The sequence below is a fragment of the Narcine bancroftii genome, chromosome 3, assembly GCF_036971445.1.
Source record: "Narcine bancroftii isolate sNarBan1 chromosome 3, sNarBan1.hap1, whole genome shotgun sequence".
NCBI lineage: Eukaryota > Metazoa > Chordata > Chondrichthyes > Torpediniformes > Narcinidae > Narcine > Narcine bancroftii.
In genome coordinates this window covers 227,895,551-227,923,506 of record NC_091471.1, presented here as the reverse complement: position 1 = coordinate 227,923,506, position 27,956 = coordinate 227,895,551, and the positions used below count along the sequence as shown (strand labels likewise).

At 42.4% G+C, this 27,956-nt stretch overlaps 1 protein-coding gene and 1 long non-coding RNA gene across 2 annotated transcripts in view; one reads left to right on the top strand and one right to left on the bottom strand.

The window, feature by feature from the left end:
* prdm5 (PR domain containing 5) overlaps nucleotides 1-27,956 on the bottom strand; it is a 516,233-nt gene that overhangs the window by 40,062 nt on the left and 448,215 nt on the right. The gene's annotated exons all lie outside the window — the stretch shown is intronic.
* Nucleotides 5,476-12,333, top strand: LOC138758197 (uncharacterized). Its single transcript, XR_011354204.1, has 2 exons — nucleotides 5,476-5,925; nucleotides 11,357-12,333. It is a non-coding gene; the product is annotated as an uncharacterized lncRNA (long non-coding RNA).

Sequence of the window (27,956 nt, the reverse complement as noted above, 5' to 3'; positions counted from 1 at the left end):
TGAAAAGATGGGCGGACGGGAGAGGAGAGGAAAGTGGAGGAATGACCGGGGATCAGGCCCCAGAACCCTGACATCTTTTTACTTTCTATAAATACTGAGTTCCTCCAGCATTTGTGAGCATGACACTCGACCCCAGCAGCCGCAGATTTTAGTGCCTACTGAGAGTTACCAGAAAGTGTGTTGGGTGAGATAAAGAGGCAGAGGAGAATAGATTCATTAAAGAACAATGAGCCCTTTTTGTATCTGAAGCCAAGATTACCAGTTGAGGTATCAGTGTATTTGTCCTGAGAAAGAGTTTTTGAGATGAAATATTTCAAGTAGAAACTCTGTGTCAGAGATGACCATCTGCAAGTAGATGACCAGCTCTGGATGAGCAGAAAGCAGACCTAATTTGCTAAACCTCTCCTGCTGCCACATTAATATGTCATAGGGCTCAGCCAAAGATATTGAAATTCCAATTAGAACTTCAGTGACTGCTTATGTTTCCAGCCTCTGCAGCTTTTGTGTTGCTCCAACTAGAGTATGGTATGAATTAAAAATAAGATAAATTCCAAGTGTCTAAGCATATTCCACATTCATTCAGAGAAATTAGGGTAAAGAGAGTTTATTGTCATTAATATACAGATGGACCAAAATTCTTGTTCTATCCACACAGGTAGTAAGATACACCAAGTACCATGGACTAAATTTGTTGCCGACAATATTGCGCAGCAGAAAAACAGCTAATAAATGTAAAAAGATGTATTAATATTCATCATGGTAGTAGCACCTACTGACCAACTCTAACATTCTCATCAAACCTGCTGACAAGAAGAGATGCTATTGTCTGACAAACTGAATACTGGCTCACAGGTCCTGAATGCTAACCCTTCTGCTACTTCCTAACACCTTGCTCGGATCTCCACTGAGCAACAGGCCATGGTAATGCAGACAGACCCCATTTTTCACAAGCCTTCCATTAATGCCTCCAACCTTGGTGTCCCAACCACATACTGCTATCTCCTCCCCTAAGCTTCACCAGAGCAAGCCTATCCAAGAGAAGCCGCTTCTTCCTTCATGACTCTGCTCTTTCTCTCATTGCCCACTCTCTACAGCATTTCCAATCCACTCCACCATTCTAAGGCTTTCTAGATTTTGACCTCTGAGTAACTTTGATGATTGACATCCTGACCCTTTACCTCTTCTATTCCACAAAAGGTGGTGTTTTCTGTGGACATAAACCTTACTAGTCCACCACATTATTTTTTTTGGCAACCTCAAGAGAACTGAAGCCTCAAACTGCAGTCTAAATGGCATACCATTGGATTCCAGCCTTACTCTCAGCCATATGCATTGATTGATACAGCAGCTTAACATTTTGCGATATCCCTGAGCACAGTAAAAACTAGATCTTTTATTGCCTGTTTACTAGTAGATATCCAATCCAATAGAGGTAATCCCTGACTTGCCACCGATACGACTTAATTCCATCTGAACAGGTGACTGAATTTTATTTTAAATATAAAATTTATTTGGTTTATGTTGTAGTTGGCAAACTATAAAAGGGATACAGGGCATATAAGAGCCAAAATGTGTATTCTTACCTTGTTAGTCAGCGTATGGGGTCCGTAGGCTGGGAGCAGCCATCTTGATTCTTTTGCGCTTGCGTGAGTCTTTGGTTGGTGCCAGTGAGGTGGGTCCGTGTATTGAGTTCAGTTGATGCATGCATGAGAATTGAGGGCATGAATTCAATATTGTCAGGGCGTTTAACTCACACGCATTCACCAACTGAACTCCAATACATGAACACACCGCATATGCACCAACCAAAGACTCGCTCATGTGCACAGGAATAAAGATGGCCTTGGTTTATTTGACTGATCTTATAACTTCTTTGTTTCAACTTCATACAAGATTGGAAGAATATGGGGAAATATCTGGGTATAAAATTAATTGGGAGAAAAGTGAAATTATGCCTTTAGTTAAGGGTGACTATATTCAGTTTAAAATGGCTACGAAATGTAGGTGGACGGAAGATTGAATTAGATATTTAAATATTTGGGCTGACAATGATTTTTCAAATAAAATTATACAACTTAAATTATTTGCATTTATTTAATAGAATTGCTGAGGATTTGAATGTGGAATATCCTACCTATTACTTTAGCAGGTTGGGTAAATTGTGTTAAGATGAATATTTTTCCTTGAGTTCAATATCTTTTTCAGTCAATTTCCATATCAATTCCTCAAAAAAAATGGTAAAGATTTAAATGTGATTGTTAGGAAGTTTTTATGCAAAGGGAAAATGATGAATGTTTCTTTGGAAAAACTGACTTGGAAGTTTGAATTGGGGGCTTAAAACTTCTCTATTTTAAGAATTATTATAAAGCTGCTCAATTGACATTTATTAATGTATTGTTTAATTTAGATAACATGACCCTTGGTATAAGGGTATAACATAGAACTTTGTAAAATAAGAGAAATAAATTTACAGGATTTTAAATATAAAAGGAATTCTAAATTGTTGGTAAAAAAATAGGAAAACACCTATTTTGAAACTTGATTGATTTATGGAATAAGATCGATGATGAAATTGGTATGACAGGCTTAGTTTCACGGAAAATGCTGCTTTGTCAAAACAGACATAGTTCATTTTCTATAGATAATCAATTTTTGAGGACTTGGATGGGTATTGAGATGATAAAGATTGTTTGGAAGCTGGAAGATTTATAACTTTGAGTGAATGAAGAACAAATTTAATGTGCCTAATAATACTTTCCTTTATTATTATCAAGTTAAGGCATTTTTGATTGACAAAATAGGTCCAAATTTAATGATACTGTGATTGATTATGTTACATTTTATATTGCATATAAATATGTTTTAAAAGAAGATAAATTGTGGGTTTTTTTAGTCTAGGTCACAAACACACAGAAATACTTCACAACACAGATGGACATGTGGTGGAATAATGGATTATTGTTTTGGAAAGCCATAGATGAATGAAGTGGAAGATTAGGTCCAGTGCAACATTAAGTCTAAAGTGCACTTTGCTGTTCTGGGAAGGTAGTTTTGCAAGGAGAGAGGGGGGGAGAGAGAGAGAGAGAGAGAGAGAGAGAGAGAGAGAGAGAGAGAGAGAGAGAGAGAGAGAGAGAGAGAGAGTTCAGTTCTACAGTTCAGCAGCAGCAGCTGGGACTGGAACAGGACAAGCTGGCAAGCTTGTGGAAAAACCCCATTTTGAAGATGGGTTGTGAGTTCTGCCTTGTCAAAGCCCTTGTGGTCCATACAAGAGGTGATGACTGGCTGCCTAATGTTTCACTTGAAATAAGGGAATCAAAAATTAACTCTGTGGTGACCTGAAAGAAAGAGGTTATCATTTGGAAAACTCTGATGGGGCGAGTTTCTTCTGCAAGACACTGACGTGGCTGTTCGGAAGGAATCAGCATGTCTCCAATGAGCAACGAATCTCTCTCTGAAAACTAACAAGAATCTTCTTGAGTGGTAACCATTTACCTTACAAGCACCAAAGCCTGGTGCGGATTCATAAATGTTAAATTCTGTGCACATTATAAGAATTGCCTGCAACCAGTAAACTTGGAGGAGTGAGAAGTGAGATTAGACTGTGAATAAAATAACTTTTCTGAACTTACATATATTACATACATGTGTGTTTAGAATTAGAAGGGGGTTAAGTTAGGTTAAGTTAAGTTAATAGTAAAAAGTTAAAGTTTGATCCTGTTTTAATGTTTGAAGATAATTAAAATAAACTTTTGTTAAAGGAACCATTTGTCTTGGTGAATTTCTATTGCTGCTGTGTTTTTAGTCCTCTGGGCCCATAATAATTCCTAGCAGAAATGAATTGGAATTATTGATTCATAATAATAATGTAAATAAGTTTATTTCTGTAATGTATAATTTAATTCAAATGAAATCCACCAAAATAGGGGTGCATAAAGCGAGATTAAGATGGGAAATGGATTTAAATAGAAAAATAAATGAGAAAGATTGGATGGAATTATATAAGAATAATATGACAAAAATTATAAATGTTAAGTATAGGTTAGTTCAATATAATTCTTTGCATGAGTTATATTGGACTCCACAAAATCTAAACAAATCAAATCTTGCTATATCAGATTTATGTTTTGGGTGTGGATGTGAGATTGGATCTTTTTTTTCATTCTTCATGGCAATGTCCTAAAGTTAAATATTTTTGTTTGGAAGTCGGTAACCTTTTGGAACAAATTATGATGGTTAAGCTCCCGCAGGATCCAATGATATTTTTATTGAGTAATATTAATGTTATAAGACTGAAATTAAAATTAATTGTGTAGCAAAATAAATTTGTACAAATTGCCTCAGCAGTTTCTAGGAAATATATAGCAACAACTTGGAAATCAGACACAGATTTAGGGAAGGTGAGACGGCCTGCAGAACTTCGTAGATGTATACCACTCAAGAAGATTACTAACAGTTTATGAAACAAATATAATGTATTTTGGAAAATCTGGCTCCCTTATTTACAAAATGTGGATTTGTATGTTTAATGGACTCTCTGAAGACCTCATTTTGTGGTAATGTCCAATATTAACTTTATAATATAAATGCTCTATTCCCTTGGCATTCTCCCATCCTTCTTTCCTTATTTTCTATTTTCTTTTTTCTCTCTAGGAGTTTTGGGGGGGTGGGGAGGTGGGAGGATGGGGTGGGGGAAGGTTATATATAACACATGTATAACTTTTTGAAATAATTTTTGAATTGAATATAATTATAATTGTGGTTTTAAATATAAAAAAAAATTAAAAATGGAATCAAGCCAATGGATCCTGTAAGGTAAAACATCATGAGATGGGAATGTGTAGGGAGTTACCCTGTACAGGGCAGTAACAAGAAGGGGAGGTGTCCTTGTACTACTGTTAGGTAAAACATCATGAGATGGGACCGGAGAAGGAGTCACCCAGTACTAAGGAGTAACAGAATGCATCCTTGTACTTACAAGATAAGAGAGACATTGATGGATTGAGAGGCAGGAAGCTAGCAGGGAAAGGATAGCAACAGTTTTAGTCATTGGACAAGTAATGATATGATGATGTTCTAAGCATGTATCCAAGGGTATAAAAAATCACCATTTTGCTGATAACGGCAGAATGCATTCTCCGACTAACTTTGTTGGTCGCAAGTGTTACAATCCGGTAATAAAGAACAAAGAACCCTGATTTCGACTCAGCCTGGTGTTTGTCTCACTCATTCATGAACAAAGCAGACCTAACAATTTGGTGACCCCGACGTGATGGGTGAGTGAACACTGGACGACGGTTTCTGTTTTTTCTGACAATCATCTCAGCCGGCTGATAAAAAGGTCCAGAGAAGCCTGTTTTAACAAAATTCTCTCTTTTTTTTTTTTTAAAATCTTTATGATTGTCAGTAAGAACTGGAGATCGGACAAATTAGACGACCACAATTGAAGGTCGCATGCCAGGATTGTAACACGTAAGTGATTACAGACAAGATAAAAGTCCTTAAGGTGTTTGAATGACATTTATTAAGTGCTTCGCAAGAAACTACTAGAGTTTAAAAGTCTTTATTGTGTCGTTGCAAAGTCCAATAGAGTGAGAAGGTGGTCTATAAACAATTGAGGACCTGAGTTTTCTGCCCTAAACTGGTTATTAAGAGGAGAAATCTCCCACGTGAAGGTTGGGCTTTGAAAGAAAACAAAGGTTCAGGCTTATTGGCCTCAATTGTATCTGAGAGACTGACTTATAAATGTCCGGTAGGTATGATAATGTCTGTACACTTGAGAAGTTAAGAATTTATTTCCCCAATTCGCCGTGGTGGAATACCACTGCAGACACTAGAGACCTTGAGACAACAAAAAAAGTACTCAGGGACGCCTGCCTGGTGAACAAGAACGACGACAGAAGGCTGCGACAGCTGTGTCCGGATCAGGTAGGAGATATTAATGAAAAAGTTGACAAACTCCTAAGAGACACCCAGTTTATTCGAAATACTTTTGATAAGTTAAATGAGGGTATTCCCAACATCACCAAGGAGATAAAGTTACGTAAATTCATAGATTGGTACAGGGAAACAGGACAAAAGTATAGCCCAAATATTTGGTTTTCTAGTTGTAATTTAACTTTCAGACCCCTTTGGGAAAACAGAGAGTGGAAAACGAGCAATCAGAGTATACAGGACAGTCTGAAGTCAATTGGAGGACAAGACTTCGAGACTGTTCTTTTAAAAGATATTAGTCATCCAGCTTGCAAGGGGACATTTTTAAAAGCAATTTTCGTTGACATAGATCCCCTAAACGGACAAAAACCTAAATTAAAACAGGCATTAGAAAGCGGTCCCGCAGCTATGGCTGTACAGTTGCCTGCTAAGACTTTTGACCAAGTTATTAAGGAAATTAATCAGGAATTAGTGGAGCGAAATACCAGTAATGCGGCATTGGAAAAACAAAAAATGCTCCGAAAATGTGTAGACCGCTGGAGGAAGAGGGGTTGGTTACCCGGGGGCACTGAGATGTTCCTGACAGGTGAGAGAAAAAAAAAAATTTTTAAAACGTAGAGGCTTAGATAAGCTGGAAGAAACAAAACACAGAAGGGAAAGGAAAAGTGCCTGTTTCCAGTTTCCAGCCACGAAGTGTCCGGGTTTGCTCTCTCCCTCCCTCCTTTCACCCTCCCCCCTCTCTCTTCTCTCCCCCTCTCTCTCTTCTCCCCCCCTCCTCTCTCACCCACTCCCCCTCCCAATCCCAATCTGTGGCGGTGCTGCCCTGAAATCCCCAGGTTGGGCAGGGCAGAGAAATACAATTTGGTTTTAATTTTGTGCCCACAATTCCAGCTCCGCATCAAATGGGATCCTGTTTTATCCTCTCTCCCTCCCTTTTTCCCGCACCCCCACCATTGCGGGATCAGGGCAGACATTGTGGGCTGACGTGTAGCTCACTCGAGGTGGGAGGGAAGGAAGGAGTGATAGTTCCCAGTGGTGGGAGACCCAATCTGATCCAGACCAGTGATCACAGGATGAGAACCTTTTAAAACCTTTGAAACGAAAGTGTTAATCTGAAGACTTTTCTCCCAGTGGGGCCAGTGCAAGGCATTTTCTCTCTCTATCTCTTGTGCTCTGTGTATCTGCCTCTCTATCTCTTTCTCTCGCTATGCTCTCTCTCTCTCTCTCTCTCTCTCTCTCTCTGACACCCCAGATGGGATACTGGAGTCACGTCCCTTATATCCAGATATTGAGACACTGGGGTGTGACAAGAACCTCGGGAATAGGGACACATCAGACGAGGTACAGGCCCCTTTAATAAAAATAGAAGGGGGAGTAATAGATGTAGAGACCCCTCTGGAGTCCAAGAAAATAGAAAAGGAGTTAGAGATACAGAAATGGAACATGAAAAAGGTTCAGGATAACATTAAAAACTTAAACAGAGATATTAATGTGCTGGGGCAGATCAGTGAGGATCAAAAAGAATTAATGGTAGGTGTATTGAAGGAAGTGGAAAAGATAACTACAACACTGTCAGGAGAAATTAAAGCTGAAGGAATGGTAATAGGAGTAAAGGATGAAAAGTGTAGTACAGATGAGGAAACGAGATACGATCCACCATGGGAGGAAAGTAAAAGGAAAAGACTCGGGAGGGAGAAAAATAGACATGCCTACCTGGACATAGTTAGGACAAAAGAGAAAGATGTGAAACAACTAAACTATGGCCGAAAAGATTATCTTAGAGATGAACGTGACCAATATACCTTTGACCCTGAGACATTGGAAGCTGATAGGGACAGTGACAGTGACAAAGAAGAGTCAGAACAAGGTGGGATAAATAAATGCATGCCAAGAGTAAAGAAGGAGCAGAAATCCACAAAATTGAGATATCAATGCCCATTACTGATCACGGGACGGGGAACTCAAAAATATGTACCCTGGTCACGAATGGACTTAGAGAGTTTAATGAAAAAACTACCTCCGTTGAGTAATGGGGCTAGTCCATGGATTTCTTGTTTTGAGCGAGAAACCTGCCAAGAACAATTAGCACTCGCAGATGTCAGAACTATCATGATAAAATTAAAGGCAGAAGGGGCCCTGAAGCAAATAGAGAGAATTGTAAGAAGCAGTAAATTGGGGGATGAAATAGAATTTAACCCACTTTGGAATAAATTTTGGGAAGCACTTAGAGAAACATTTCCTACACCCTATAGTTTGGATGCCTTGGTAACCCTTCAACTAAAGGAAGGAGAGACTGCACACGAGTATTTCACTCGAGCATGGGACTTATGGGAAACAGGGACTGGAGAAAGACCCGACCACAGCCCCTTAGGAAGGGCTCACTTTCGTAATGGGATAATAAACGGACTACCTGCTACGGTTCAAGCAAAATTAAGGGACATTGTGGGATTAGAGACAATGTCAGAGGATTTGTGGAAAAGACACCTGACACATGCAATCAAACGACATCGTCAATCAGAGCATGCTAAGTCAGAAAGTGCGTCCCAGAAGGAGGTGGACAAAACAACCGATAAATTGGTGAGAGCCATAGAACATATAGGGGTTAAATTAGCGGCCCAACAGATAGTCCCACAGGTCATGGGGCCAGTGATAAATCCGGGACCCCAAGTAAGAAATGGTTGGGAAAGACAGCTAGGTACAATGTATAGAGGGGAACATGCAGTATGCTGGTACTGCCAAAATCCTGGACACTACCAGCGGAACTGTCCGGAGGCTGGGAGAGCAAGGGGAAAAAGATTACCCTCTATTAGAGGCTATCGGGGAAGAGGAGGAAACTTAAGAGGACAAGCAAGGGGTAGGGGTGGACATATTGATGGGCCCCAGAGAATCGGGGGGTGGTAGAGTGATCAACAAGTCCAGGCACCTCAGTGTAATGACTATATTGAGGAAGGTGCTGAATTTGATTATTGAAGGTGCCCTGGAGAATCAAAAATCACGCCTCCCTGGGAGCCACCAAAAATTTGGGGGACGGTAAATGGAGAAAAAATTGAATTTATGGTTGACACAGGGGCAGCAGTTACGACAGTGATTAAAAAACCCCCAGGGAGCACATTTTCGGGCAAAACATTATCTACAATAGGATTCTCCGGGATAAGGGAAACACAGCCCTATACAGATAACATCGACATGACATTTGGATGACAAAGGGTTAAAACGCCTGTCCTGGTTGTGCCAAGTTGCCCCATTAATTTATTAGCAAGGGACATTCTTACCAAACTAGGAATAACCATACAATGTTCTGAGAAGGGCCTTCGGTTAACATACCCAGGGGATACAATAAGAAGGGGAGGACAGTTTATAGTAATGACCCCATCTAACGCTTCAGAAGACTCTGTGGAGGTTAGTATTTTCTGGAGTCGGCTACTGTATGATGAACCAGGCCCAGGGCTGATTAAACAGTTTTTTGAGTGGAGGGCCAGTATTCCACGGTATGGGGATTACCATTATCCACTAGATCCTATGCATGTTACATTAAACTACACCATCCACCCGGACCAGGAATATGAGGAGAGGTGGGACTCTCTAAAAGAAGGGAAGACAGAAACGATACATTGTCCATTTATCTTTGTAGGTAAGGAGGGAATAGCTGCTATGGTTGTCATGACAGAAGAACAAATGGAGTGGTTCTGCTTAGGAGTAGAAAGTGTGCCTCATGTGACCTTGGGTATTGCCAAAGATCATCACGCTCGACAGCTGGGTCCGATGGTAAAGGAAGCGATAGGGTGTGAATACAGGCAGACAGAAATCCCGGGATATTCCACCTCGGAGGGAGGAAAATTTGTCAGACTGAATATTGAAGCATGGGACCAGGTAGTGAATGAGAAAGTAGAAAGAGACCGAGCCATAGAAGGAGAAAATATTGATCACAGAGACTCAGACAAATATCTTTCTAATCTGAGTCCACATATATGGACAACGGGGCCCTATGATGTGGGAGTAATAAAAGGAGAGGTATTTCTAGAATTGGCCAACCCCGGGCAGAAACCAATATGGAGAAAACAATACCGCTTGTCGCCCAGTCAGGAGGAGGGTATTAAAGGAACGATAGAAGGGTTAATGGAGTCAGCGGTTTTAAGGGCGGCACCTGACAGTATGTGGTACACGCCCATCATGCCTGTTCCCAAACCGGGTAGAAAAGACTGGAGGATGGTACACGACCTCCGGGAGATTAACTTGGCTACCAAGACCATCGGGAGACCAGTCCCAGACCCATATGTAGCACTTAGGGCTCTGAGTCCGGAGCACGAATACTATACTGTCATTGATCTGGCAAACGCATTCTGCTGCTTGAATTTAGCTGAGGAATGGCAAGACTGGTTAACTTTCACTTACCAAGCACATCGGTACACATACACTAGATTACCTCAGGGTTATAAGGACAGTCCAGGACTGTTCAATCAGGCCCTTAGCGAAATCCTAATGAAATTAAAGCTCCCGGAAGATGTTACACTGATTCAGTATGTAGACGACCTACTATTAGCAGGGAAAACGCCACATGGGTGCCTGACAGGGCAGCCAAACAGGTTACTGGTTATCATGAACATATACAGGGGATGATTTTGAGGTCCCATAACAAAAAAAATGAATCTGAAACTAAGGAGACTTGTAGCAGATTGAATGACTACACAGATGAGTTTTGTGGAGGAAGAGTGCTGTACAACTGGCTCCCTGCTAACTGGGATGGTCGGTGTGCTCTAGTAACCCTTAATGCGCCAGTGCTGATTGTCAAAAGGCAGGAGGGAGACGAGGATTCCCTAGAATTGCGCCACACAGAGAGTTGGCTGTGGAGGAAAAGGAGGAGTGTTGGACTCTTGGGGCCGGGAGGAAGGAACCCTGATGGGGTATGGATTGATGCCATTGGCCAAGCCCGGAATATTCCGGACGAATTTAAATTAGCCGATGAGATTGCAGCTGGGTTTGAAAGCTTTCCTGTTTTTAGTGCAATATTTCCCATCACTGTAAATAAGAATGTTAATAGGATCAACCTTATTCACTATAATGTCCAGCGCCTTGCAAATTTGACCAGGGACGTTGTTGAGGCAATACATCAACAACTGTCAGAAACTTCCCTTATGACACTTCAGAATAGGATAGCGATTGATATGGTCCTGGCAGAGAAAGGTGGAGTGTGTGCTATGTTTGGAGATCTATGCTGCACTTCTATCTCTAATAACACAGGGCCAGATGGATCACTCACTAAGGGGTTAACGAAACTTAGGGCATTGGCGAAAGAATTAAAAGCCCAGTCTGGAGTCTCCAATCCTGTTTTATCCTGGTTACAGGGAGTGTTTGGGAGATGGAGCACATTGTTAGGACAACTTTTGCTGGGTTTGTTCATTTCTGTATCAATTTTTATCACTTGTAGCTGTTGTTGTATTCCATGCATTCGAACGCTGGTCACGAGGACCATAGAGAAAGCCTTTGCTGACCATGATGAACTGCCTCCGAAATATCAAGCTGTGCAGGCTGTGGAGCAAGACTATCTCACATTACAGGAGGCGGAGAAAGTTGCTGAGATCGATCTGGAGTCTGAAGGGGAATGTGATGGGAAGGAGGGATTGTGAATTAGATTGTTACACATATAATTTTAACCTTGCTTGTAACCCAAATATTATAACATTGATTGTAACACAAACATTATTAATCAGATTGTAGAACAAGTATTATGAATTAGATTGTAGACCATATGTTAACTTGGGAATTTGCTAATGTACGGGGGGTTAGCTAGTTTTTTGCTTGGGGGCAAATGGGATGAAACTTGTAAACGGGCAATGGGATCGGGGTGACGGATGGGGGGTGTACGCAAAGGAGGGTTGGGGGAGCCCTCGCCCACCAGCCGAACTACCCTGTGAACAGAACCCGTATAGAGCTTGGCAATAATAGGCGAACTAATGTAACGCGGTGGTAGCATAGTCAGGGCGAGATTGTCCTCTAAAGAGGACAAAGGAGGGATTGTAAGGTAAAACATCATGAGATGGGAATGTGTAGGGAGTTACCCTGTACAGGGCAGTAACAAGAAGGGGAGGTGTCCTTGTACTACTGTTAGGTAAAACATCATGAGATGGGACCGGAGAAGGAGTCACCCAGTACTAAGGAGTAACAGAATGCATCCTTGTACTTACAAGATAAGAGAGACATTGATGGATTGAGAGGCAGGAAGCTAGCAGGGAAAGGATAGCAACAGTTTTAGTCATTGGACAAGTAATGATATGATGATGTTCTAAGCATGTATCCAAGGGTATAAAAAATCACCATTTTGCTGATAACGGCAGAATGCATTCTCCGACTAACTTTGTTGGTCGCAAGTGTTACAATCCGGTAATAAAGAACAAAGAACCCTGATTTCGACTCAGCCTGGTGTTTGTCTCACTCATTCATGAACAAAGCAGACCTAACAATCCCCGGACGCCGGCTAACAAAGAAATTACACACATTTTAATTCTTACATGCCCTGTATTCCTGTTATAGTTTGTCAAATACAACATTTGATTAAATAGTTTGCTTTCAGTGCTCCACATGTATGGGAAAAATTCTGATTTGTGTCCATTCCGAGATACAATCCTTCAGTCCAAATTATGGTTGTAAGTCAGGGAGTACCTGTAGCACTGTATTTCCTTTCCCATATCTTCCTATTTTCCTTTCATGATGTAGTTATATCAATTCCATTGTAGTCCCTTTGAGCATATAGGTATATTTGGACAGCATTAGGTCATGGCCCAGAATGACCTGTTACCCAGTGCTGTACCACTTAAATTAAATTAAAATTATATTAATCTTCTACAATTCAATATAAGTAACTCATCCTCAACTATGTAGTTTGCAGAGTTGTCATTCTACTTTTAATTATGTTTACTCAATCATTAATAGTTAAAGCTGTCCTTGAAGCTCTAAAATCTCTCTTTCCAGGTTATATATCACAATGTTGCTGTTCTGGATGTAGCTTTGACATCACATTTAAAAAATACAGAGATCATTAGATCCAGAGTGTTTAAATAAGCTATTTTTTATGAATTTACAATTTCTTGAGGGCACTTCAATATTGGAACAGATGTGTGTAATCATTAAAAACTGTGTTTATGTTGCACCATCATCGACTGTCCTTTTAAGGTCTCAAGATGCATGCATTTCCAAATCTTCGGAAGATCACAACACAGACTAAAGATTAAGTGTTTTCTTTCTAGCCAATTTTGTCCAAGAGCAACAACAAAATGATGAAAATAAAGTAAGACCATCAGAAGATCAAGAATATGGCATTAAACTTGAAAAAGCAGTTCAATAAAATCAGTGTTGATCTGCAACCCAACTCCATCCCCATGGCCTTGTTCGTTGACGTATCTCTCCAGCAGAAATCTGTTCATCACAACTATCAAAAAGATGAATTTATCTGGGTGGTAATGCTTTCTGTGAGATAGCAATGCACATTCCTAACACTGCGCTGACCCTTTGACTTTCCCAATTACCTGGCAGAATTTTAAAATTGAACACTTTCATCCTCGATTCGCCACAGCAGAGAATGTTTTAATCACTTTCAAATCGAAAAGAAAATCTTCAATGCAAACCACCTTTAACTTAATGCATTTCTGGGACTATAGTCTCCTTTGTGTCACCTTTAAAATGTAATAAAGCATTGTTGCATTGTGGTGAATCTCTACTATTGACCTTCCAAAGCAAAGGTATTTTTTTCTATGGTGCTTGCCAAAATATGGAAAACATTGCACCAGATGTACTCCAATTACTCATGCAGCTGTTCCAACATTTCCTCTCCTTTACATTTAATGATCAAAGCCAATGGACCATTAGTCTTTCTGCTCCCTATTTGTAATTGATATAACAAATTAATGATTTGGTTATAGAGTTCTCCAAATTACCCAAGGACATCTCTATTTCTAGTTTTTTGTCTTGTTAATATTTTTTTGATTCAAAGAGGATTATGTCACACCACCCTTTTTTAAAAAAATTGCCTCTGTGACAGTTTTGCTCTCATGTAATTCATCAATGCTCAAGACCAGATCGTCTAACTCAAGTACACAGTTATACATCTGTTTCTGCCTGGCCAGTGGATGGATCAGCAAATCTCTTGATTATGCCTGAACTGCTGCCCTGTCTCCTGGCAGGCTGCTGAATCTCACTGGTCTTGACATCTCCCCTCTTTTCGGGACCCAGACTTGGCTGGGACAACATGTTCCGCACAGCATGAAGAAAGGGGCTGTGGGTGCAGAGGTGAGGCGGTGGTGAGATCTCTGGTTCAATTTGAGGCTGGAAGTCCCAGGTATATTGGGGTCGTGGTTGAGGAGGTAAGCTGTCAAAGGGGCTGGTCAGTTTAAACCAGTGGTTCTCAACCTTTTTTCTTTCCACCAGTTTAAATAATCCCTATGCCACTGTGATTAGTAAGGGATTGCTTAAGGTGGTATATGAGTGGAAAGAAAAAGTTTGAAAAACACTGTTTTAATCGTACCTCATTGACTCGTTATGTCCATGGCTTCAGAAATCGAAAGGAAATGGGCCAACAACAAATTTTCTCAAGCAAAATATTTCAGTAACAATTGAGTCTAGAGCAGTGATTCTCAACTTTTCCTTCCCACCCATATACCATCTTAAGCAATTCCTTACCAATCGCAGAGCACCAAAGGCATAGGAATTACTTAAGGTGGCATGTGAATTGAAAGAAAAAGGTTGAGAACCACAGCTTTAATATTTTATGGTTTAACGATGACTCATTGGTGTCTCTGACATCCATCATCATGAAGAGCTTCGAGAGACTGGACATGGCTCACATCTTCTTCAGCCTTCCAGAAAACCTCGATCCACTATAATCTGCCTGCTGTGAGAACAGGTCCAGACTTAGACTTTTGATTCACATAGATATTGATGTTAGACTCTTGTTTATTGGCCATAGCTCTCCTTTCAACAACCAGAATCACAAACAAACTCCTGGATGAAGTTCTCAACACCCTCCTCTGCAACTGAATCTTTGATTTCCAGGTCTACAGACTACAATCAGTGAGGGCTGATAACAATAGCTCCGCCACAATAACCAAACACCAATGCCCTTTAAGCTGTCGACACATACAGTCATGACTGTAAAGTCAAGCACTGTTCCAGTTCTGTCTTGAAGCTTATATATCTTCAGCTTCTATGACCTGCTGAGCTCCTCCAGCAGTTTTTGTATGTTTACTACAAACACAGCATCTGCAGACTTACGTGTTTCACAACCTAATCCAATGGCTCCGATTTTCCCAGCTCCACGTACGCAATAGCCCCTTATAAGATCTTATCATCCTTGTCTCCACCACCATTGCTGGCAGTGCACTCTACGCACTGTGTGAAAAACTTACTCCTTACATCCACCAGTCCCTTTGCCAAGCACCTTAAACCATGCCCCCTCATGTTAGCAATTTCAGCCTTGGGGGGAAAAAAGCCTAGACGCATCCACGTGATTAATGCACTCATCCTCCTTCAATCCAAGGAGACAAGACCAAGTTCACTCAACTATCCTCATAAAAGATGGTCTACATCCAAGCAACATCTTTGTAAGCCTCTCTGTCGTATTCCCATCCTTCCTGTAGTCAATGGCCAGAAATTAACTTCATATTCCAAGCGGGGTTCTTCTAGAACTGTAACATTACCTCATGGCTTGTAAACTTAATCCTACAGTTAATGAAGCCCAACACACCATATTTGTGAACTCCTAATATTCCTCCCGGGCCCTCTCCAACCAAATGGCAGTAACATTGACCTCCAGTTTCTGTGACGTCCCTCCTCTGTCTTTCTCGCTTTACCATTTATTTCGGTTCCTTTCCCTCTCCAATCAGAGAGCTATCTCCTCCCTGTAGTGTGGATTGTGATGGCCTCTCCATCTGGAACCTGGTGCGATTGTGGAGGTTCATGTGACCTTTATGGCTGCCAATCAAGGGTTAGATCTGCCCACCTGTGAGGTTGATGTGTGTGGTAAATGTAAATGATGCGTGATTGGCTCTGGAGGCTGACGTGTGATTAGCCCTTCAGGTGCCAATCAATGGTTAAATCTGCCAACAGGTGAGATTGGTCTTTGCAGGTCATGCGAAGAAGGCCTGCATTGTAAAAGCAGCACATGCAGTCTCTGTCTCTCATCGTTTACTGCCACCTTCAAACCATCATTGAAGCCCAGGCTGCAGGCAGTTCATGGATTCTGCGCCATGGTTGATGCTGGAAACCAGGTTTATTTGTATGAACTTGTTAAATGTGACCATTATGGAGCTCCAGGCTGCAGGCAGCTCCGAAACGCCGAATGCAATGGGCCTGTCCCGGATCCCGAGCAGCACTACATTGGAGACTAGGTTTATGTGTATGTATTCATTTACTTGTTTCTCAGTATACTGTGGTTGGTGGATGCTGAACAAGTTAAACCCTTGTGCCTGTGCCTGCAGGTGGTGGGTGCTGAACAAGTTAAACCCTTATGTCTCAGTACCCTATGCCAGTGGGTGGTGGGTGCTGAACAAGTTAAAACCTTGTGTCTCAGTGTACTATGCCTGTGAGTGGTGGGTGCTGAACAAGTCAAGCCTTCTTTCTTTTCTTTGGCTTGGCTTCGCGGATGAAGATTTATGTCCACGTCTGCTGCAGGCTCGTTGGTGACTAACAAGTCCGATGTGGGACAGGCAGGCACGGTTGCAGCGGTTGCAAGGGAAAATTGGTTGGTTGGGGTTGGGTGTTGGGTTTTTCCTCCTTTGTCTTTTGTCAGTGAGGTGGGCTCTGCGGTCTTCTTCAAAGGAGGTTGCTGCCCGCCGAACTGTGAGGCGCCAAGATGCACGGTTGGAGGCGATATCAGCCCACTGGCGGTGGTCAATGTGGCAGGCACCAAGAGATTTTTTTAAGCAGTCCTTGTACCTCTTCTTTGGTGCTGGTGGCCAGTGGAGAGCTCGCCATATAACACGATCTTGGGAAGGCGATGGTCCTCCATTCTGGAGATGTGGCCCACCCAGCGCAGTTGGGTCTTCAGCAGCATCTCTGCCAGCTCGAGTACTTCGATGTTGGTGATGAAGTCATTCCAATGAATGTTGAGGATGGAGCAGAGACAGTGCTGATGGAAGCTGATGGAAGCTGATGGAGCTGTAGGTGATGCCGGTAGAGGACCCATGATTCAGAGCCGAACAGGAGCGTGGGTATGACAATGGCTCTGTACACGCTGATCTTTGTGTGTTTCTTCAGGTGGTTGTTTTTCCAGACTCTTTGTGTAGTCTTCCAAAGGCGCTATTTGCCTTGGCGAGTCTGTTGTCTATCTCTTTGTCGATCCTTGCATCAGACGAAATGGTGCAGCCGAGGTAGGTAAACTGATTGACCGTTTTGAGTTCTGTGTGCCCGATGGAGATGTGGGGGGGCTGGTAGTTATGGTGGGGAGCTGGCTGATGGAGGACCTCAGTTTTCTTCAGGCTGACCGAAAATGTACTCCCAGAATCACAGTGTGGCTTTTGCGCAAACAGAGGAACTACTGACATGGTCTTTGCCCTCAGACAGCTCCAAGAAAAGTGCAGAGAACAAAACAAAGGACCCACCAAAGCCTTTGACACCGTGAGCAGGAAAGGGCTTTGGCAAATACTAGAGTGCCTCGGATGTTCCCCCAAGTTCCTCAACATGGTTATCCAACTGCACGAAAGCTAACAAGGTCGGGTCAGATACAGCAAAGAGCTCTCCGAACCCTTCTCCATTGACAACGGCGTGAAGCAAGGCTGCTTCCTCGCACCAACCCTCTTTACTATCTTCTTCAGCATGACGCTGAAACAAGCCATGAAAGACCTCAACAATGAAGATGCTGTTTGCATCCGGTACCGCACAGATGGCAGTCTCTTCAATCTGAGGCACCTGCAAGCTCACACCAAGACACAAGAGCAACTTGTCCGTGAACTACTCTTTGCAGACGATGCCGCTTTAGTTGCCCATTCAGAGCCAGCTCTCCAGCGCATGACGTCCTGTTTTGCGGAAACTCAAGCCTTCATTTCTCAGTATAAAGACATTGTGATTTTGCAAGGGAAAACAATTCTGACTGCTAAAGAGAAAACAGCTTTTTGAAGCAGATCTTGTGGTCAGCCATTTTGTGGAATGCAGGGCAAAGCGTGTTCTGGGAATGACTGGGCCTTGTTATGTAATAAAACAGGTGTCAAGTCAAGTCACCTTTATTTATCTTTCATACCATGCTCACATGGTAAATACGAGATAGCATTTCTCCAGGACCACGGAGCATATTTAAAGAAATACAAGTCAGAATAGATGTGAAACACATTAAAGTAATAAGATGCATCCAGTAAAGGTCCATGGAACCCTATCCATATATGTTCTGGGAGTTCAGGAGCCTGATGGCTTTGGGTAAAATCCTGTTGCCCAATCTGGACGTAAAGGCGCTACAGTACCTCCTACCAGATGGCAGAGCAATTTACAGTTGTAAGATACACAAAATTGACTTTAGTCTACTATAAGGCAGAGGAGGATTTATCATCTGCAGAAATTGCTTTCAGAAAAAGAGGAACAAAAGAGAGTTCAAACCGCCCCCCTCCCACCCATCCCCAGAGTTACTGAGTGTCCATAGATTTGCCTCCGGTGCTCCCACAGCCTCGACAGCCACACAGACTCTAGTCCAAACTATTAGCATTCTAAGCTCCAGGTACAAACTTCCAACACGAACAGGAAGCCTTCAGCGTCCTCGGCACCATCACACATCCCAGTTCCGATACCCACTACCCCTTCAGCCAGACTCTAGCCAGTCTCCAGTGGTCCACAGCATGGTGGGAGTTCCTTGACTGCAGTTCCTTACCTCAAGTCATCAACAACCTGCCACCTGTGTGTTCTTCAGCTGGAAAGCCCCTCACTGGTCTGCCCATGCCCTGTCCCCTCTGCTTCTCCTTCTCCATCTGGGGAAGTTCTCCCCATTTTCTGGCACCCTGCACTTCCCCGGAGTCTGCAACCCCTTGAGGCTGCTGTTGATCATAGGTACTGTCACCTTGGGCCCAGACCCCGCGGTCGAAGGATTTTAAAATAAGTCATCATCGGATCCATTACAGGCTGTTAATCTGCCTTCAAATTTGACCCACTGGAATTAACTACTGGGTTACTCTCTGACTGCCACCTTCTTAGCCTGGGTCTGCTATCAATGTCCCTTTGTGCCCTCTGGCAACCCTCCAGACTATTCACAGCACCACTAACCATTGTGGCATCTGAAAAGTTATTAACACACCCATCCACTTCCTCAACCAGAGGAAGGGTCCCAGAGGAGATCCCGGTGGAATACCACTCATCGCTGACCTCTATGCAGAATATGAACTACCTACAACCACTCTCTGCCTTCTGTGGGCAAGCTAATTCTCTATGCACAAAGCAAGGACTCCCTACTTTCTGAGAGCAGGTTGAATGGGAAACCTTATCAAATGCCTTACTGAAATCCATATGCATTTCACCCTCTGTCTGCCATTCATCAATGTGCTTTGTACATCCTCAAAGAACGCAACAGACTCATGAGACATGATCTTCTTTGACAAAACCATGCTGTTCATCCCTCGTCAGATTACGCCTTCTAAATGTTCATAAATCTTGTCTCTTAGGATCTTCTCCAAATGAAGACTCACTGGTCTATAATTTATTAAGTTATCTCTACTCCTTCTCTTGAATAAAGGAATCAGAATCATAATTTATTGTCAAGAGCAATAAATTTGTTGTTCCATGTCAACATTGCAGTGCAAATATTGCTCTAAAACACATTTCAAAAATAAATAAATAGTGCAAAAAAAATAGGAAAAAGCGAGGCAATGTCTGCAGTTCATTGATCATTCAAGAATCTGATGGCAGTGGGGAAGAATCTGTCCTTGTGCTGCTGAGTGGTCATCTTCAGTCTCCTGGACCTTTTTCCCGATGGTAGCAGTGTGAGGATAGAGACTGCTTTCTGAAGACCCCGCCTCTCATTGTTGTCCTCGAAGAAGACTGATGCCCATGATGTTGCAGGGTGAACAACTCTCCGGAGCTTTTTTTTCCTGTCCTGTCCATTGGCATCTCCATACCAGACAGAATGCTCTCCATGGTACACCTGAAGACGTTTTTGGTGAAATGCCAAATCTCCATTTGCAAAATACAGAAGTACAGAGGCGACACTGCAATATCCAAACCATGTCAAAGGAAGTATGTTTGGGTCTTGGGCAGTTTCTTTACGCCTTACCATCACACTGATAAAGGTTAATCTCGCTCTCATCTGTCCATAAGATCCGTATTCAGAATTCTGTGGGCTCTTATAAATACTTCATGGCAAACTGTAATCTGGCCGTTCTCTTTCTCTAGTTAACTAGTGGTTTGTATCTTGCAGTGTAGTCTCTGTCTTTATGTTCATGAGGTCTTCTGCAGACAGTCGTCATTGACATATTCACATCTGCCTTCTGCTGGTCATACGTTTGGGGACTTTATTTCTTCATTATGATGAGAACTCTTCGGTCATCAGCAGTGGAGATCTTCCTTGGAATACCAGTCCCTTTGTGATGACTGAGCTCACCTGTACGCTCTTTCTTCTTAATGATGTTCCCAACTGTTGATTTTGGTCATCCTAAGGTTTGGGTGATGTCTCTTACTGTTTTATTCTTGTTTTTCAGCCTCGTAATGGCTCTTTGATGTTCATTGGCTCGACTCTGAAAAATGACAACTATAGACTCCAAAGGTGATCAAAAACTTAGAACCAAGCCTAGGTCTCTTGAAGCAATCAAACATACCTGAGTACTCACAAACATCTGTCCCAAACATCCGAAATGAGGGGACTATGTATTAAAAAGTGTAAAAAGTTCTACATGGTCAAACTATAATGTATATAAATAACTTTGGATAAAATCTGGAATGTGCACTTTAATTACAACTGAATTGTTTGATTATAAAATTTAAAACTGTGGAGCAGAGGGGAAAATAAAGGAAAAAAGTGTCTTTGTCCCAACCATTATGGAGGGCACTGTATATAAAACAAAGGAAGCTGAATATTTCTGAACTGCATTACATACAATGAAAATGTAAAGCAAAATTCAGTAACATTCACTGAAACACACTGGAATAGTATTAAGTCTGTCTTTATGAAGGTTTGGCAGGGCGATTGGCCTTTGAGTTGCTCACATCTGTTATATGTGGATGTGGAGGATCACATGACCTCCTTGTTGGACTCCAGCCACCCATTAGTGCACACCTTACCTTTGGCTCATTTAAATGATACAGTGTCATCGTTGGTCAGACACCCAGCTCGAAAAGCATAAAGATCACAGCATACCACATTTCTCTCTCTCTCTCTCTCTCTCTCTCTCTCTCTCTCTCTCTCTCTCTGCTTCCTGGTCCACATCCCAGACATAGCTCCATGTTAGGTGGCTACTGTGGACCTCACTGGAGGAGTCATGGATAAGGTATGCACAACACTGAGTTGAGCCATAGTACTGCAACAGATCAAAGAGCCACAGCCCCCATTGGGAGAGGGAATTGAAAGTCTTTGTCTGTGAAGTGTTTACATGTGCGGGAGAGTGTGGGAGGGGAAGCAGCCACTGGTATTGAAGTCCATTGTGCCCAATGTACACTGTTATAGTTTTTGCATTGTACCATGTAGAAGATAGGCAGCCACTGGTATTGGAGCCCTGTCTGGGCCCAATGTCTAATATGGTTATTTAGTATTAGCATAATTAAATATCATTTGACATCTTCCCATTTGTCTCCCATGTGTTCAATAAAGTTACTTTGATTGTAACACTTGTGCCCAGACTCGCCTTTCTATGAACCCACTGAACCTGATGCTTCCCAAACGCAACAACCTCTGAAGAACTGCAGTACCCTTTTAAAGGCAATTGTGGCCTCCTGTAGTGTTCGCCCAATGGGAGCTTTTGGAACAGCACCTTATATTCCATTTGGGCTATTCTAACTTTTGGGAGTCAATAGAGAGTTCACTTTCTCTATGTCGAAACTGGCCAGTTCTGCTCTGTTATTCATCTCCAATATTGACTGAGATTTCCTCCCTCCTTAGGCAAACCGTGATCTGTTAGGCATCCCAAGTCTATTCCTATTTGTTTCAGGAAAAAAAGCTCGGACCTGCATTTCACATCTTTAACACACCTTATATTTGTTTCTTCTCTCTTAATCTCCATCATGAATCTCTTCATTAAATATCTCCATAAATATTGGAATCTCTTGGGTAATCGTAGCCTTACCCTATCAGAGATATTCCCTCCTTGCTCTTCATCCCTCCCTCCCTTGCTGCAATTTAAAATTAACTCATTTTAGACAATAGACAATAGACAATAGGAGCTGGAGTAGGCCATTTGGCCCGTCGGGCCAGCACCGCCATTTTAGATCATGGCTGATCATTACCATCAGTACCCCTTTCCAGCCTATCCCCATAACCCTTAACTCTGTTACCCACAAGAGTCTTATCTAACTCTCTTTTGAACATAGTCAGCGAATCCCCCTCTACCACCCTCTGTGGCAGAGCATTCCACAGATTCACACTTCTCTGGGTAAAAAAATGCTTTCTCATCTCCGTCCTAAAGGGCCTACCCTGTATTCTTAAACTATGCCCTCTAGTCCTCGTCTCCCCCATCATTGGGAACAAGTAATCAGACTTCACCTTGTCTATCCCCCTGATGATTTTGTATACCTCAATCATGTCCCCCCTCATCCTTCTAAACTCCAATGGATACAAGTCCAGTTTTTCTAGCCTTGCTGCATTTGACAACCCTGCCATCCCTGGAACTAACCTTGTAAATCTGCGCTGCACACCCTCTATAGCTAGTATGTCCTTCCTCAAGTTTGGAGACCAGAACTGGACGCAATACTCCAGGTGGGGTCTCACCAGGGCCCTGTATAACTGCAGAAGGGCGTCTCTGTTCCTAAACTCCAATCCCCTCTTTATGAAAGCCAACATCCCATTTGCCTTCTTCACAGCTTTCTAAACCTGCATGCTAGCCTTCAGTGACCGGTGAACAAGTACACCCAGATCCATTTGCACTTCCCCACTCCCTAGCTTGTCTCCATTTAAATAATACTCAGCTTTCCTATTACTTCCCCCAAAATGAATAACCTCACATTTGTTCACATTGAAATTCATCTTCCATTTAGCCGCCCACTCCTCCAGCCTGTCCAAGTCCCTCTGCATTTTCCTTACATCCTCCTCACACCCCACACCGCCACCCAGTTTAGCGTCATCTGCAAATTTGCTCATGTTATTTATAATCCCCTCATCCAAATCATTAACATAAATTACAAACAACTGAGGACCCAACACCGATCCCTGAGGCATTCCACTCGTCACATCCTGCCATTCTGAAAAAGACCCATTTACTCCAACCCTTTGTTTCCTATCTCTTAACCAATTTCCTATCCATGTCAGCACCTTACCTCCAATACCATGCTCCCTGATCTTGCCCACTAGACTCCCGTGCGGTACCTTATCAAAGGTATTCTGGAAGTCCAAATACACCACATCCACTGGCTCTCCCGAGTCCATCCTCTTTGTCACATCCTCAGAAAATTCCAGGAGGTTAGTCAAGCATGACTTACCCTTAAGGAATCCATGCTGACTAGCCCTTATACTATTATTACTGACTAAGTGTTCTGCTATTTCTCCTTTTATGATGGACTCCAATATCTTCCCCACCACTGATGTCAGGCTAACCGGTCTATAATTTCCCGTTTTCTCCCTCCCTCCTTTCTTAAAAAGCGGCACCACATCAGCAACTCTCCAATCCTCAGGGACCTCCCCGGAATCTATGGAACTTTGGAAAATGTCGACCAGTGCTTCCACAATTTCCATTGCCACCTCTTTAAGCACCCTAGGATGCAGCCCATCAGGCCCTGGGGATTTATCAGCCCTCAGTCCCAACAATTTACTCATAACCTCCTGCTTCTGGATCCGGATATCCATTAGATCCCCTACCTCCCCAGTAAAGTTCCCTAAGTCTCTTGGTACCTCATGACCACTACCCCCTAACTGACTATAACCTATATCCTCCTTGGTGAAGACAGTTGCAAAGTATTTGTTAAATTCCTCTGCCATCTCCTTGTTTCCGGTAATAATTTCACCCTTGCCCATTTTCAAAGGGCCAATTTTAGACCGAACCAATTTCTTCCTCTTCACGTACTTAAAAAAGCTTTTGCTATACTCCGCAATATTATCTGCTAATTTCCTCTCGTACTTCATTTTCCCGTCTCTTATGGCTTTCTTAGTTACCCTCTGATGTTCTTTGAAGGTTTCCCAATCCTCTAATTTCCCACTCCGCTTCGCTATCTTATAATTACTCCCTTTGGACTTGATAATGCACTTGATTTCCTTAGTTAGCCAGGGCTGCCATTTGCATCTCCTAGAGCCTTTCCTCCACTTTGGAATAAATTTGTCCTGAATCCTGTGAAAAATGTCCATAAAAACCTGCCATTTTTCCCCAGTCCTCCTCCCAGCTAGTGTATCTTCCCATTTTATTTTGGATAGCTCCTCCCTCATAGCTGCAAAATTCCCTTTATTTAACTGAAGTACAGATGCTTCCGACTTCCTTTCCATTTCCCTTTCTAATTGCAGCTTAAAAGTAACCATACCATGGTCACTATTCCCTAATGGCTCCCCTACATCAAGGTCACTTATTAAGTCTGCGTCACTGCACAGCACCCAGTCCAGAATCGACTTCCCCCTGGTAGGTTCCTCCACTAGCTGTTCCAAGAAAGTATCTCGTAGACATTCTATAAACTCGCTCTCTTGTGTTCCTGCCCCCGTCTGATTATCCCAGTCCACCTTCATGTTGAAGTCCCCCATAACTACCGTATTGCTACCACTTTGACATGCCACTCTTAATTCCTGATTTATACTACTACCGATATCTGAGCTACTTTTCGGAGGCCTGTAAATGACCCCCATTATATTCCTCTTGCCCTTGCAATTTCTTAATTCAATCCAAACAGACTCTACCTCACCTGTTTCAATGTCCTTCCTTTCAAACGCCTGAATCTCATTTCTTACCAACAGAGCTACCCCACCTCCTCTTCTTAACTTTCTGTGCTTTCTAAAGGACGTGTACCCTGGAACATTTATTTCCCAATCCTGCCCTTCCCGCAGCCATGTCTCCGTTATTCCGACAATGTCATAACCTCCCATCGCCATTTGCGCCTCAAGCTCATCCATTTTATTCCTTACACTCCTTGCATTCATACACAATACCTTGATGCCATACCTCCTTTCTCCCTCCACCTTGGTTCTTGGTGCATTTGTTCTTATTCCCCTATCACTTTTAGCTCCCTTATTCCTTATTGTTTCACCGTCTATCAGAACCACCCCTATATTCTCTCTCCTATCTACTTCCCTATCAGTCCTGTTCCCTTCCCCCTGCCAAATTAGTTTAAATCAGCTCTGACAGCTTTATTAAACCTAACTGCCAGTATATTGGCCCCCTTCGCATTCAGGTGTAAACCATCCCTCCTGTATAGGTCCCGTCTTCCCCAGAAGAGATCCCAATGGTCAATGAACCTGAATCCCTGCACTCTGCACCATTCCCTCAGCCACACGTTTAACCTCTTGATTTTATTATTCTTGCCCCCACCCTCACACAGTACAGGAAGCAGCCCCGAGATTACAATCCTGGAGGTCCTGCTTCTCAACCTCCTTCCGAGCTCACGGTAGTCTCTCTTCAGGATCTCCTCCTTCAATCTATCTACGTCATTTGTGCCCACATGTATCAGGACCTCTGGCCGGTCTCCTTCCCCCTCCAGGATACTCTGAACCCTATCCGAGACGTCACGTATCCTGGCTCCTGGGAGGCAACACACCATACAGGAACACTTGTCAGGTTCGCAGAATCTTCTGTCCGTTCCCCTAACGATGGAGTCCCCAATGACCACCTTGTTCCCCTTCTTCTCCTTCCGTACCACTGTCTCCTTTGGCGCTACCTCTGGCAGGTTATCCTCCCCTACTTCATCCAATACTGTATATTCGTTGCTAAGATCTGTAGCCACTGGGGTGCTCTCCACAGAGCTAGCAACTTTTGCCCCACTCCTGACAGTAGTCCACTTTCCTGACCCCCCCAATCCAGGGGTAAGCACTTCCCTGAGTGTTGAATCAATAAATTCCTCGCTCTCTCTGATTAGCCTCAGATCATCTAGCTGCATCTCCATTTCTTTAATTTTTTTCCTAAATGCTTGTGTCTCATTACATCCCCTGCAGGTATGTCCTGTGGAAATGTTTATGGTCTTGTCACCAACCTCCTCACACTCTCTGGTGAGCCTAAGGTCATCTAGTTGGAGCTCCAGTACCTCAACTCGGCCCCTAAGGAACCCCACCTCCTTGCACCTGGCACAGTTTAATTAAGGGCTTTTGATTTGAATTGGTAATTCTCGGTTCTTCCACAGATGCTGGCTAACATGATGAGCATTTTCAAGGACTGTTTTTATATAAGGATGCATTGATTTTTGGATTTATTGTTAGAGTGCATACATGACATCACGTAAAACCCTGAGATTCTTTCTCCTGCAGATGCACAAGAATTATGACTAATTAGTAGTGGGGGAAAAATGTACACAGTGTAAACAAACAAAGAACTGTAAACAGATAACAAATGTAAACAAACTGACTGTGCAGTACAGGGAGAATAAAAAAAAGAAAATCAATAAGGTGCAAAGTAAGAGTCCTTAAATGAGTCCCTGATTGAGTTTGTTGTTGAGGAGTCTGATGGTGGAGGGGTAGCAGCTGTTCCTGAACCTGGTGGTGCGAGTTTTGTGGCACCTCTATCTCTTTCCTGATGGCAGCAGCGAGAACAGAGTATGTGCTGGGTGGTGTGGATCCTTGATGATTTTTCAAGCCATAATGCATTAGCTCCAGCAAACACTGGTCAAGATAAATTTTGCTTCAATGTTAACACTAACCAGACAGTGTACTAAACTTAAATTCATCTATAACTTTTCTATAATGGCATTCATATCATTATAGAATGTTTCCATTGCAGCAATGCATTGGAAATTACTTGTAATGCTTGCCCTATGCTCCGCAATGGATCTTTCTAAACTGAATTCCAAACTATTTAATAAAATTGTACAAAAGCAGTAACAGGAATAGCCTAAAAATGTTGATCTTATCCCATGGCTTATTTAGAGGCATGTAGCCATCTCCTCTTGTGAATTCAGGATGCACAGCCATCTCACCATGTCAACCATAATCTTAATGCATTTGAGAATCACAAGGCTGTACAAAGGTAAATATTTCGGTGCTATTGCACTGGAAAGGGGAAAAACAGTTAAATTGGCATGTTCTATTTTATCTTATTGATGCCAAACTGTAAACTTGAGTTTAGTACGCTGTCTAGTTTGCATTAAGGTGATCCCAAAATTGCAGGTCTATACTACTCTGCCAACTTCTGGCACAAAGTCCATGAATATGTGTGGGAATATTGCGCAGTAATTAAATGTGTTTGAAATACTTTTAAAAGACCCAGAAAGAACTGGGATTATAGGCTTGTTCTATTCTTAAACTAATTTCCTTTACATTATTAAATCTGAGTGTAAATGTTTTTATTTGTCAGCAGTTTGGCTGATTTCATGTTGTTTTAGCTTTTTGTTTACAAGACCACCATCAGTTAAAATAAACAAATTTTTGTTCCCATATTTTCATTCAAGGAAATGTCCAGATATCTTTTTGTTAAAAAATAATGTTAGATTACAGGCACTGGCGTGCTGCAGCTTCCATGTTAACGTGGTCAGTGCATGAAGGCCAGTCTCGTGACCTACCCCGATGCAAGAGCTGTGGACTTTGCCATGGGCTCACCCTGCCAAACTGGGGAGACCAATGCTGAGAGGTCAGGTTGCAGTCGCTACTTGCCTTATACAATTTGCTGGTACTGGGGGATAAATGCTGCCTCAAATTACCCACCCAATCTTTCTTGTGATATTATGCCCTCACACCATCAATTTTGTCAGAAAATTTGTCCCAATGACTTTTACTTGAGTAATTTAGGCATACAGTATAGTAA